This window comes from Physella acuta, unplaced genomic scaffold, assembly GCF_028476545.2.
Source record: "Physella acuta isolate Inbredline_101_S28 unplaced genomic scaffold, ASM2847654v3 ptg000017l, whole genome shotgun sequence".
In the NCBI taxonomy this organism is placed as follows: Eukaryota; Metazoa; Mollusca; class Gastropoda; family Physidae; genus Physella; species Physella acuta.
This window is the reverse complement of record NW_026731537.1, coordinates 481,026-493,894: the sequence shown is the minus strand read 5'-3', so window position 1 is coordinate 493,894 and position 12,869 is coordinate 481,026.

Genomic DNA, 12,869 nt, shown 5'->3' with positions numbered 1-12,869 from the left:
CCCCCCCCCCCCCCCGAACGAAATGAAATTTATATAGAAAACATACTTTTAATAGTGTCCGTCCCCCCCCCCGAAGAAAGTCTACCCTCCCCCCCCCCCCGAAAATTTCAAGCGCCCCCCCCCCCCTCTGGAGAAAAAAGTCTGAAAGAAACACTGGTCATGACTGAAGTCAACTTTGTGTTGTCAACTTATGTCTTACTATTTCTATTTGAAAACTCAAACAATGTAAAAAGTTGTCATCTGCCTGACATTCGGCTAATGACATTCGGCTAATGACATTCTGCTAATGACATTCGGCTAATGACATGAGCATCCTGTCTCCATTACGTGACGTCATTGATATTTGTAAAGCTGTTTGCTGAAGCTAACATCAGCTAGAACCACTAGCTACAGCTAAACTTGTGTACCAGAATTTTGTGTACTAGACATGTTTTTACCAGAATTGTGTGTACTAGACTTGTGTACCAGGATTTTGTATGAGATTTTAATGTATCAGACTTTGATATACCAAACTTTTGTTGTACACCATAATTGTGTGTACTAGACTTGTACACCATAATTATGTGTACTAGACTTATACATTATAATTGTGTGTACTAGAATTGTACACCAGAGTTGTTTTTTTCTATAATGTGGTGGCGGCTCCTTCATTTTTTTTTTGGTTAATTTTTTCCCGGGAGTTTTTTTGATGTCTTTCAAATGTTCTATCTCTAGACTTTACGGTACATTTGTTTCTTGATATGTTCGATCTCTAGACTTTACTTACCAACATATCTTATGTTTGTATTGGATAAAATGTGCTTGAAATCTTCTAATTCTACCACAAAGCTGATATTCCACACGACAAACTGGTAGATTCTCCTTGTTCTAGACTTTATGTGGTAGCTTCTCCTTGTTCTACTGCGGTCCTTATTTATGGAACCATCTCACGTGACTTTAAGGACTGAGGTCTCTCATCCATGACTCCAAGACACTGTAGTTGTGTCTCGGGACATTTTCCCCTCATTAAGAGATTAGGTCTAGATTCCAGCCGGGACTAATGTCCCTCAAAATGTTCTTTGAGATTCTGTTGCTGTCAACTCCACACTTTACCTACACTCATGTTTTTTTTTAACTTTACGCTTTGTGTTTGGTGGCTTCAAGAATGTGACGGTTTTAATCAGTTTAACGTGTGTTTCTATAATTAAACAATTTTAATTAATTTAAATGTGTGTTCATGTTTTTCATACGTTGTTAATATAATATTTCACTTATATTCGGTATATGTGGGCCGGTGATATGTTGACTGTCAATGATGGTCAGTGTCATGTCTGTCAGTGAGGGGACGTATCGTGGTGTCTGCTGTCATGTCTGTCAGTGAGGGGACGTATCGTGGTGTCTGCTGTCATGTCTGTCAGTGAGGGGACGTATCGTGGTGTCTGCTGTCATGTCTGTCAGTGAGGGGACGTATCGTGGTGTCTGCTGTCATGTCTGTCAGTGAAGGAACGTATCGTGGTGTCTGCTGTCATGTCTGTCAGTGAGGGAGGTCAACTGTCAAGTTTGGCACTGACCTCCAGGAACTGAACGTCCAATTGCTTGCGTCCATTGTGACAGTGTGACATGGGATTTGCGCATGACAGGATGTAGACGGTCACGTGCATCACCCACGTGTCAGCTGGTGTGATGTTGCCGCCCTCAGCCCTCAGACATTGGCCCGGGGTTCAAACCTCGTGGAAAATACCAGAAGAAAAGTCTGACGGTTGAAAAGTGCCGTACAGCCCGGGGAGGGGGGCGGGGCACGATGGACGTCTGCGTGATAAAATCAATAACATGAGAAGGTAAACATCGCTCACGTGGTTGGTACTAATGACCGCTCTAACATGTGACCACCCCCCCCCCCCCACTAACAGACGTCACTGGCCAGACGCCGAGGGTTTTTCTGGGAATGTGAGTGGTCGAGGTTGTAGAGTACTCAACCCTCAACAGTGGGTAGAGAACCAAGTCTGCGATGTGAGTGGTCGAGGTTGTAGAGCACTCAACCCTCAACAGTGGGTAGAGAACCAAGTCTGCGATGTGAGTGGTCGAGGTTGTAGAGCACTCAACCCTCAACAGTGGGTAGAGAACCAAGTCTGCGATGTGAGTGGTCGAGGTTGTAGAGCACTCAACCCTCAACAGTGGGTAGAGAACCAAGTCTGCGATGTGAGTGGTCGAGGTTGTAGAGCACTCAACCCTCAACAGTGGGTAGAGAACCAAGTCTGCGATGTGAGTGGTCGAGGTTGTAGAGCACTCAACCCTCAACAGTGGGTAGAGAACCAAGTCTGCGATGTGTGTGGTCGAGGTTGTAGAGCACTCAACCCTCAACAGTGGGTAGAGAACCAAGTCTGCGATGTGAGTGGTCGAGGTTGTAGAGTACTCAACCCTCAACAGTGGGTAGAGAACCAAGTCTGCGATGTGAGTGGTCGAGGTTGTAGAGCACTCAACCCTCAACAGTGGGTAGAGAACCAAGTCTGCGATGTGAGTGGTCGAGGTTGTAGAGCACTCAACCCTCAACAGTGGGTAGAGAACCAAGTCTGCGATGTGAGTGGTCGAGGTTGTAGAGCACTCAACCCTCAACAGTGGGTAGAGAACCAAGTCTGCGATGTGAGTGGTCGAGGTTGTAGAGCACTCAACCCTCAACAGTGGGTAGAGAACCAAGTCTGCGATGTGAGTGGTCGAGGTTGTAGAGTACTCAACCCTCAACAGTGGGTAGAGAACCAAGTCTGCGATGTGAGTGGTCGAGGTTGTAGAGCACTCAACCCTCAACAGTGGGTAGAGAACCAAGTCTGCGATGTGAGTGGTCGAGGTTGTAGAGCACTCAACCCTCAACAGTGGGTAGAGAACCAAGTCTGCGATGTGAGTGGTCGAGGTTGTAGAGCACTCAACCCTCAACAGTGGGTAGAGAACCAAGTCTGCGATGTGTCTGTTCAAAGCTTTGTCTTAGGGTCTGTTTGATGATAGCCCTTGTGTCGGGTTGGATCTCAGGACATGTAGGACATTGTCCTGGGATCTATTTGATGATTGAATCTTAGGACGTGTAGGACATTGTCCTGGGATTTATTTGATGGTAGTCCTTGTGTCGGGTTGGATCTCAGGACGTGTAGGACATTGTCCTAGAGTCACTTAAGTCAGGCGCATTAGGAAATGTTTTACACCTCACCCACCCAGCTGTCCTGGGGGATCCCAATAGAATCTTCGCTCGTCATTACACCCCCCCCCCCACACACACACACCATGATTAGAATACACACAACCGTTAACCCTAACCGTACACCCACCCGAATACCCCCTCACCCATTCCCTCCCACTACCCCTACTCCCCTACCCCCATTCCAATACTACCCCGTTATCCTACCCCATCTACCACATTTCCCCACACTACACCCACACCGCCCAAACCCCACCACTCCCCCCACCAACCCCCCCCCCCCCCTACTTACTCACATGTTGATCAAACACTGTTGACAGATAACAGGAATCTATTTTTAGCACGTTACGACACCGATTGTGGAAAATTCACGAAGGAAATATAACCATGGAAAATATCAGTCACATGACATGTTTATATGCAGTTAGCTCCCCTGCTCCTAACGACGAGAAGGAAAATTAGAAGCTCTGAGACGACAATCGCGGTAATAACACAAACATGTCTTGTAAATATGCATTTACGATTGAAAAATTCTACTGCATGATATATTGTATGGACAATAAACGTTTTATTTATTGATATGTTGCCTGTCTAGACTCTTGCAGTACAGAGCTGTATAACATTTACTAAATATCTAAACCAACATATAAGGGACGGTTTTTCTTGCTTTAAATCGTCTCTTTACCTTAAAACAAAAGTAACTGCTGCGGCAAGATATTTGTTTGAAGGCCATGGATGGGCGATGGTCGCCCAGGGGGTGGCGGGGGGGGGGGGGGGGGGGGGGGCTGTCTAATTCCAGATCTGTGGGAGTAGAGGTAGTTATGGAGGGCGGTCCCATGAAATTTTTGTTTACAGTTGAGTGGATACCTGGGATTGACGTCATTTCCGCTGGAACCGTCCAGGTGTTGCCTGAGATTTCCATGGAAAACATAAAGATTAGAGCAGTGACCTACTTGGCCGTCTAGTGACCTACTTGCTGTGGTCAATACGGTATTTTCCTCCCGGCTAGTTTGTTGCGACATGACATGGCACTGTCCGGTAGATGTCATCAGTTGAGTGAATGTCAGATGTTAGTTGTGATATGACCTCAGCTTTACAGTAGATGACAGTTGTTGTCATATGTCACATTAATGACATGTACGTGACACATTAATTCAGGTTTTATCGAACAGTTCGCGGTATTGACATGTTGCTGTTTGAAAAGATACTGAGAATATGGGACATAACTCCAGCTAGAAATCTTATGGGACACAACTTCAGCTCACACCTTTTCAAAAGTTTTATTCCCAAAGTTAAAATTCAGTCCCAACCCTGCCTTATATCAAGTTCTATCACACAACAAAAGGCCATTAGATCCAGATATATTTAGTTTATCCTCAGCCCACTCTCTCGCCCAGCCCTACCCTTTGATAGTGACAAAATAATTTCGGGTTCCGAACGCTTCGTGCTACGAACGTTCCAGGCCATGATACTTCCCGCTTACCTAACGGCGGGATCACCGTCAGAGTTTTTTCCAGGCATCTATACAGCTTCCGCCCCCCCCCCCCGGAAATTTTAGTCCGTCCCTCCGCCCCCCCCCCCCCTATGGAGAAAAAAGCCTGGAAGAAACACTGATCACTGTAAGGTTCTAGCACTTGCTACAGTACTGTCCATCACGTCTATGTGTGACCTACCTGTCTAAGTGTGACCCACCTGTCTTGTAACGTCTAAATCCACATTCAACGCAAGACTGTGACGGACGACGTTAATTAGGCGATTTGACCACAATCAACACTGACCTCTAATTAGGTGATTGACAACAATCAAACCGGGACGACCTTAAGTAAAAGACTGACCACATTCAACTGGGTTTAATGAAATAATTGACCACTACCTACGCTGACCTTTAATTAGACGATTCCATTCATGCCAGAGTTAAAGCCGACGACACAGATTCCCAATCAGACACCCAGTACCCTGGTCAAATGTAGGTCAAGGTCGGTGAAACGTGTGTGGTCCAGTACGGCGGTTCGAGTCTTGGGTGTCAGTAGCCGGGATAGGCTGGTCACATATATCGCCAGGATGACGTCATACACTCACCTGTGGAGGCGGGGGGGGGGGGGGGGGTCACCATGTTGGTATAACAGTAAATTCGGTCGGAACAATGTTATGTAACAACATTTTGAAAAGTTTATAAGAAAATCTACGCTAGAAAATGTTTAGTGATGTCGTTATGAGAACTGGTCTGTTCTCATGGCAACCAGTCAACACCATATACTTCCGCTCACTATCCAACAGCAGTGGTCATGCCTTGACCTTAGCTACGGGGGGGGGGGGGGACGTAATGTCTAAGACTGTCGTCACGGTTGGGTGAATGCGGTCACTGGTCAAGTGACACGCGACGACCGTGTGGTGGTCACGTGATCGACATGTGCTTTAGGTACACACTTGTCACCGTCACACGACACACTTGAACCTTGACCCACTTGACCAAGTGCTCAGTGTTGTTGTGTCACATAGTGCAAACCGTGCTCTGGTTGATAGCCCTAAACTTGACGCTAAACTTGACGCTAAACTTGACGCTAAACTTGATGTTAAACTTGATGCTAAACTTGATGCTAAACTTGACGCTAAACTTGACGCTAAACTTGATGCTAAACTTGATGTTAAACTTGACGCTAAACTTGATGCTAAACTTGACGCTAAACTTGATAAATAAAACCCTCAGTCTACCAGTAAACCCCAGTCCATCAATTAAACGGTAAACGGAAAAAAAGTCACAGGAAAAAAAAAACACAGAAAAAAAGTCACAGTTTTTGCTAGGAAAAAAAGTCACAGAAAAAAAGTCACAGTGGAAAAATTTTATCGGAAAAAAAGTCACAGAAATAAAGTCACAGAAAAAAAGTCACAAAAATCTTTTTAGAAATATTTTTATTAATTTGTTAAGAATTGTAAAATTTTGTATGTTTATTGTTGTGGGTTGTATTTTTTGATAGCATAAATTATTTATAGACGTTAAAAAGCATTATGATTTATAACAATTGTAAGTAAAAAATACTATAAGATAATTTACACAACAATCTCAACTTGTTACGTACTTAGTTAAATACGCGGTAGAAAAGTTAATCATAAAAGAACTTTAGGCAAATTTTGCCGTAGGCTATTCTTTGGTCGACCTCTCCTCAGTAGCCATTGTCCGAACATATTTTGTGTTGTTGACGTTACGCGTCAATGACAGCCTTTGAACCTTGTCGGCTTTCTGTTTTGATCCCAAGTTTTGCTATGTAATGAGCGTGATAAATGTGGGCAGTAAAGGTGGTTGAACTAAACATAACTATTGTTGCCATGAGTTGAGGGCAGCAAGTCAGATGAACTTACCATTTCACGGTAATTTAATATTGGTATTTAAAAAAAAAACACGATGAAAACCGTGGACTTTGGAGCATTCTATTAAATGCTACTAATCTTAAGTTTAACATAATTATAATCTACATACTTCATAATAAATATTTTTAGATGAATTATAAAAATTCCTATGCGTATACAGCCTACACACATTACATTATATTTAATTAATCCTAAGTTAATTTGCACTCTCTAAATATCTAATACTATAATGGGCTACGTTCGCACATCTCTCTCTCTCTCTCTGTCCGCAAAAAATTTTCGCCGGACATCACGTCAGAAACGGCAGCGATATATGGAGAACTTTATACGGACTTTTGTTGAAAATAATATGTTAGATGTTTTAAATGTATAACCACAATTTTATTTAAATAAGAAAAATAAAAAATCAAGGCGTATTCGAATATAGAGAAACAGTATTATTTATGCAACCGGAAAAGCATTAATAGATGTGTAAAAGAACGCATAAAACTGTGACGACACTATTGCTTACTAATGACGTCATCTGCCGTGTTTAAAATAAAAAAGAAATGAACTATTTCATTCAAATTTGATTTAGATCTACGTACACTATGAAATGTATACAATACAATTTTTCCGGCCTAAACTCATAACATTTATTTATACAAAATCTTTGTTTGGAACTGGCTAATTTGGGATAAAAAAATTAATTTGAAAGAATAGGCATATTCGCGTAAGTTAAGATTTTAAAATACGTCTTTCATTCTCTGAAATGTATAAGGTGCCTAAATAGCGGAGATGTTAGTGTACTATAAACCACGCAGGTGGTGCGGGTTCGAGACCCACCAAGTCAACTTGGTTAATGTATTTTTTTTTTATTTTGCTCGGACTAAACTTAAAAAAAAAATTCAATTAGGATTCTAGATCTAGATTGTCGGGTGTCCGATAAGGCACTTCCCGGCGCCGCAGGCGCTTCAAATTTGGCAGGATCTTGCCTTGGGGCGACATAACACAGGGGCCGGTTGGCCGAAAAGTCTACGATGAGGGGGTCAAAACTGACCTCGACTGACCGGTACCTTATATGAGCTATAAATCGAAAAAAAAATGTCCACGGAAGAACCTCTTCATAACTCTTGAGGTCGTAGACCGACCCTATGGCGAATTAATTAAGCATTCACATTCTCAATGTTTTCGAAAGCCTAAGCGAAGCTGGGCAGCATGCCTAGTTTAATACATAAAAGTATTAACAAATATCACGCAAATATATATTTGTGACTTTTTTTCCTGTGACTTTTTTTCCTGTGACTTTTTTTCCTGTGACTTTTTTTCTGTGTTTTTTTTTTCCTGTTTTTTTTTCCTGTGACTTTTTTTCCTACAATCAATTAAACACACCAACACACCAATAAAACCCCAACACACCAATAAAACCCCAACACACCAATAAAACCCCAGCCCACTAGGTATGTTCTACCCTCTAGCTCTACCTTATGTTACATATTCTTACGTTCATTCTCATACAAAAGTCCCTCGCCACGCGGCCAAATATTGACAACGTTTATCAATAAACACAAAATGTTTGGTGAGAAGTGAATTGAAGTGATATGCTAATGAGATGGCGTGGGCGTAGCTGTCGTCCAATAGGAGCATTCCAATATGACGTGAACTAAGTGACGTCACATTTCAGGTGTCGCTGTCACGTCAGGCACACAATGTTTTGCACCAAAATCTAAAAATAGCAGGGGTCGTGGATTAGCTAACACGCGTGAAGCTATTTATAGCCGATTGTGTTGCTGTCCCACACCCTGTAGCATGCTGTCAAAAACTGACACAAATCTACGGGCAGGGCAACTCTACTGCAACACCCTGATAGTTCTCACAATTTGACTGACTCTACTCTAACTACCTCACAGTTCTCACAAGTTGGCTGACTCTACTCCACCTACCTGATAGTTCTCACAAGTTGGCTGACTCAACTCCACCTACCTCACAGTTCTCACAAATTGGATGACTCTACTCCACCTACCTGATAGTTCTCACAAGTTGACTGACTCTACTCCACCACCTTGGCAGTTCTCACAAGTTGACTAACTCTACTCCACCTTGACATTTCTCACAAGTTGGCTGACTCTACTCCACCTACCTGATAGTTCTCACAAGTTGACTGACTCTACTCCACCTACCTGACAGTTCTCACAAATTGGCTGACTCTACTCCACCACACTGACATTTCTCACAAGTTGACTGACACTACTCCACCTTGACAGTTCTCACAAGTTGACTGACTCTACTCCACCACACTGAAAGATCTCTCTTAATGTCTCATTAACTTACGTGACGTCACACATTCAAGCCAGTGACGTGACCGGACACGTCACTGCATTTGTCGGTTGGTGACGTCAAATTACAACGCCAAATTCTGACGTACACATGACGCAGGCGGGTGGTGGTTATCACGTGACCAGCTCGTGAGTATTCACTAGAAGACAAATGTCTTGTGTCTGTCCGCCGCCTAATGTCTTCCGGCTGGTCAGATAAAATGGCTGCCTCACCAGGTCAACAGAAACTTGAGCCCCCATTGGCGGTTGGTGTTCACGTGATGCGGGTGGTTAGGTGTACAAACAGTCAGGTGTGGCTGTGGTCACCACAATCAGGTGTGGCTGTCGCCCCGCCCCTCCCCCGTCTGACTGTAAGCGGACCAAAAAAGTCATATAATAAAGTAACACAAAAAGTCATATAATAAAGTAACACAAAAAGTCATATAATAAAGTAACACAAAAAGTCATATAATAAAGTAACACAAAAAGTCATATAATAAAGTAACACAAAAAGTCATATAATAAAGTAACACAAAAAGTCATATAATAAAGTAACACAAAAAGTCATATAATAAAGTAACACAAAAAGTCATATAATAAAGTAACACAAAAAGTCATATAATAAAGTAACACAAAAAGTCATATAATAAAGTAACACAAAAAGTCATATAATAAAGTAACACAAAAAGTCATATAATAAAGTAACACAAAAAGTCATATAATAAAGTAACACAAAAAGTCATATAATAAAGTAACACAAAAAGTCATATAATAAAGTAACACAAAAAGTCATATAATAAAGTAACACAAAAAGTCATATAATAAAGTAACACAAAAAGTCATATAATAAAGTAACACAAAAAGTCATATAATAAAGTAACACAAAAAGTCATATAATAAAGTAACACAAAAAGTCATATAATAAAGTAACACAAAAAGTCATATAATAAAGTAACACAAAAAGTCATATAATAAAGTAACACAAAAAGTCATATAATAAAGTAACACAAAAAGTCATATAATAAAGTAACACAAAAAGTCATATAATAAAGTAACACAAAAAGTCATATAATAAAGTAACACAAAAAGTCATATAATAAAGTAACACAAAAAGTCATATAATAAAGTAACACAAAAAGTCATATAATAAAGTAACACAAAAAGTCATATAATAAAGTAACACAAAAAGTCATATAATAAAGTAACACAAAAAGTCATATAATAAAGTAACACAAAAAGTCATATAATAAAGTAACACAAAAAGTCATATAATAAAGTAACACAAAAAGTCATATAATAAAGTAACACAAAAAGTCATATAATAAAGTAACACAAAAAATTCATAGAAACAAAGTCAGAGTTTTACCCAGGAAAAAAGCCACAGAAAAAAAAAATCATTGAAATAAATTCACAAAATATAATCTTGGAAAAAGTCACAGAAAAAGTTCGAGAAGCTACAAAAACGTTCTAAGAAATATTTTGTTTTACCTGTTGAGAATTGTAAATAATAGCGCGTTTATCAATGTCGGTGATGTTTAATAATAATTTATAAACACAAAAGGCATTAAGGTTTAGAATAGTGAAACGAGTTTTTAAAAAGTAAAAACTCTAGGCCTATAAGATAATTTACATAGCAGCCTCCAACGTTGTTACACATCTATTTGAATGACTGGTTAACAAAATAATCACAAAAGAAATGAAGTCATTGTTGTTTGGGGCCCATTCCTCCCCCCCACACACACACTTTTAAAATCTAACACACAAATATGACAACTCACAACCTTGACCTACTTTTGACCCGATCCCCAACACACACAGTGACCTACCTGGCCAACCCTTCTACTGCGCGAGACAGACCGGAAGCTCTAGTTGGGATTGGTGCTTGTAACGGCGGTCCAGGAATTGACATACAAACTCAAACAAATGATACCTCATTTAAATACCACCGCCACGAAATACCACATCGATGAACTATCCGTTTGTTTATGGAAATACATCCCTCTCGCTTACCCTATAAGTGACCCACGGAACATAAGGCCATAGACGGCCAACAAGTGACCCACTGAACATAAGGCCAGGGACGGCCAATAAGTGACCCACGGAACAAACGGAAATTGACGGCCCCGTTAATCACATGCAGGATCTCCCGACAGTTGCCACAAGTGACAGTGACATTATTTACCTGGGTGACAGTGACATATAGCTACCTGTCCCACCGATCCCTGATTGGGAACTTCCGTTTTTCTGTTGTTGTTGTTAGCCGGCCACTATTTATGTTGCCCACTTCCTACTTCCGTGATCTATTTTTAGTTACACGGCGTTTGTTGGTAAACACTGGGAACCACGTGATCATGTTTACTATTGTAGTCCAGACACCTGTACATCCCTATAAACAATTGCAAGAGACACCAAGGTGAAGGACGTGTCTCTCTGACCCCAAGGTCGGTACCTGACTGCTACACTGCTCGTCCTACACACCAGCCAATAGTCCTTAGAGAAGACGATGCTAAGAGTTTGTTGTGGTCAAATGTATACCACTGTGGCCTTGATAAAATAATCAATGGAAAACACTTACTCACAGATTGCAGGACTTGCCTGGTCTGACCATCGCCATCAACCTCTCACGTCACACAGAGATGTCACAGAGAGTGAGCAAGGTAACTGCTGCAATGGTCAAACTGTCAAAGCACGTGTGGGAGAATACAGAGCTGACCAGCACACCAACATGCTGATGTGTAATCTCTGTGTGGTGAGTGCTCTACGACAGCAAGTGTTGGCCAACGTACACGCACCAGAAATGTAAACAGAACACCATTCAAAGGTGCTGCCTATGACGCAGTCTGAATGCCACTTTGGCGGCCGAGCCCCAAAAGACATCCTCTACGGGGATCGTACCAACGGTACAAACCCCAAGGGGCGACACCTTATAAGGTAAAGAGGTGTCTGTAAACGAGACCTGCGGCAAGCTGACATAATTAAACCATGTGGAAACAGCTGACCTAAGACAGAACATTGTGGAGACAGGACGTGCGGACAGGCATCCTCATAGGGCAGAGGTAGACAAAAGAGAATTGGGCAGAGGTAGACGAAGAGAGAAGAGGGAAAACGATCAGTCCAATATTATTTAACCAATCACAATGATTGTAATAACTGTGCAGAGATTGTCATTATGAAATTGGCCTGATCATCCACCAGGCCTGGCACCAATAAAATATAACGACATCTACATTTATGGTCACTGTCTGGGGGGGGGGGGGTGGGGAGCCAGACCTGATGTTGTATGTGTGTGGGGCAGTGGGGGAGGGTGTTTATCACGTGTCACACGGAAAGACGATGACAAGCTAATTAATCCCTTGCCTTAATTAGCCTGGCATCAATCGTTGACTTAGCTCGAACTGTAGTTAGTCACGTGATTGCCGTGTTTTGTCAGTGCAGGTTATTTACCACCGACAGAAATAGCCGTTGGTATTAGACCCCGGGGCAGTACGAGGGGGGGGGGGTGTTTGTGGTGATGAAAGATTAATGTTCACCTCCACTCCCTCAACACACCGTGTGTAAACAAACACGTGTACTTTAAGCTCTTACGTTACGTAAGGTGCACGCAAATTGGGTGGACACTTTTGGGGAAAAGTCACAGGAAAAAAAACACAAGAAAAAAAAACACAGAAAAAAAGTCACAGGAAAAAAAGTCACAATTATATATTTGCATGGAGTTTGTTAATACTAATTTGTATGTGTTGAATATTGAGTGCAAATCAACTTAGATTAATAAACTGTAGTGTGCGTAGGTTGTATATGTATTATAATATTTATAGCAAACGTAAAAATATTTACTATGTAGTGTATATGCTTTAATTCCGCTATACATATAATTATATACATATAATATTAAATAGAGTTAAATAGAATGTTCCAGCCTTTTCGGTTTTCATCGTGTCTTTTAAATTAGCGTGAAATGGCATAAAGACGTTGCTAATCTGACTTGCTGCCCTCCTCACTGCAACAATAGTTCAACCACCTATTCTTCCCACGTTCATCACGCTCAT